At 34.1% G+C, this 1,701-nt stretch overlaps 1 protein-coding gene across 1 annotated transcript in view; it reads left to right on the top strand.

The window, feature by feature from the left end:
* The window catches only part of LOC106526933 (choline transporter-like protein 2), a gene marked incomplete in the record, with an annotated part of 14,601 nt that extends 14,117 nt beyond the window's left edge, over positions 1–484 (top strand). The window contains 1 exon segment of the mRNA XM_014021666.1: positions 1–484.
* Positions 485–1,701: the final 1,217 nt, after the last annotated feature.

Raw genomic sequence — 1,701 nt, forward strand, 5'->3', positions numbered from 1 at the left:
GAATTTACTGTACTATTATTTGGATGTATGTGTGCAACATTTTATTTCTCACAGTAAAATTATATTATTTTGTGTTACAACCAGCTCCTTGTTGAAAACCTGCCTTAGTTCAAATGAATTAATTAAAGAATAAATATTAGCTGCAAAACCTGTAAATAACTGACAAACTGACTCTCCTATGAGGTAATTCTATATAATATGTTATACATTATGGTTTATAATTTCTGACAGCAAGTCAGTCTGAAAGCGTTTATAAGTCAGATGTTATTTATCAGTTGAACAAACTAAATATTATTGTTTAGAAAAATAATTTACCAAAGTCATTAAAAGCCATGAGACAATACAAATAGTTCAACATTCATTTTCACTTTTTTTGTAATAAACAAATATTTTTGGTGCAAACATGTTAAGTGTATATGTTTTACACTGTGTTTTTGTTGTAAACTAATAAACTTGTGTTTTGTTTAAGTTTGCTAAGAAAAAAGGGTCAAGTGTTACATTTTGTACCAAAATTTGATGCATGTAAAATTTGTGTGTCTTTAAGTTTCAGCTTTATGAGGCTATTACTGAAAATATTTTCTAAGATCAAAGTTTGTTTTGTCCTCTAAAATTCCCAGAATTCTCAAAGGAAAAAAATCATAAATCATATCATTTACAGTATCATATCATATCATCACAACATTACATTAGAAATGTTGTGGTTCGTTCACGTTCCACTCGGAAGTTTCCGATTTTGATCACAGTATCAACAGGACCGCCCGTTGAAGTGGGAATTCCGAGGTATCTTGAATGCAACTTCATGATCACTTTAGTTCGACGTTTCTTAGTAATATTTAATACAGCCGCCAGATACCTGAAACAGACTGTTAGCATATTTTTACGATCAACATAAAAAAGAGGTCTCTCACTGCTGACAAAGGTAAATCTCCACTTCACGACCAAAAATCGAAGATAAAACTTAAAATTTAACTATTGGCTAAGTTTGTTTCATACTCATTTAYCYTTAAAATGTGAGTTTATGCCYTTAGCTAATTAGCTAGCTAGCTAATATGTTAGCGGTGCCTCGGTATTTTAACGATATAACTGTCCTGATAATAGATGACAATTTGAACACTAGACAAAATATCCTGCTTCTTGTTATTTTTTATTTATTTGTCCACTAGATGGCGGAAGGGACGCATAAAATGGGAGCTCAGTCCACAATCCAGATAAACGAAGACTATATCCGTCAGCTGAGAGAGGAAAACGAATCATTACGCAAAAAACTGGCTAAAGCTGTAAGTCAAAGTAATCTTCACCAAACTGACCTTACTGCTCTTATTTGTTGTTTAAATGTTTGTTGTTAATCTCAACCATGCTCAAAAAGATCAATGAGTGTATTTCTCACTGAAGTGTCTGCTTCAGGGTGATGAAAAAGTTATTAGGAGGGCTTTTCAAAACAGAGGCTCAGAGATGAATGCCTTCCACGGYATGTCAGTAGAGATAAGAGGCATCAGATGGTTCTTTTTTTTACATAAAATATAGGTTTGATTTAGCTGATTTTCTTTGTTTTTCTCAGGATGCCATCAAAAAACTAGATGGGATGGTGCTGTGCGAAAAAGGCCACCTCAATGCCATGAAACACACCACGCAGACCTACCAGCAGCGCCTGGATGAGCTTAAGATGGAGTGCAACCTGAAGAGACCAGAAGGCAGCGAGGG

Source organism: Austrofundulus limnaeus, unplaced genomic scaffold (genome assembly GCF_001266775.1).
Source record: "Austrofundulus limnaeus strain Quisiro unplaced genomic scaffold, Austrofundulus_limnaeus-1.0 Scaffold300, whole genome shotgun sequence".
In the NCBI taxonomy this organism is placed as follows: Eukaryota; Metazoa; Chordata; class Actinopteri; order Cyprinodontiformes; family Rivulidae; genus Austrofundulus; species Austrofundulus limnaeus.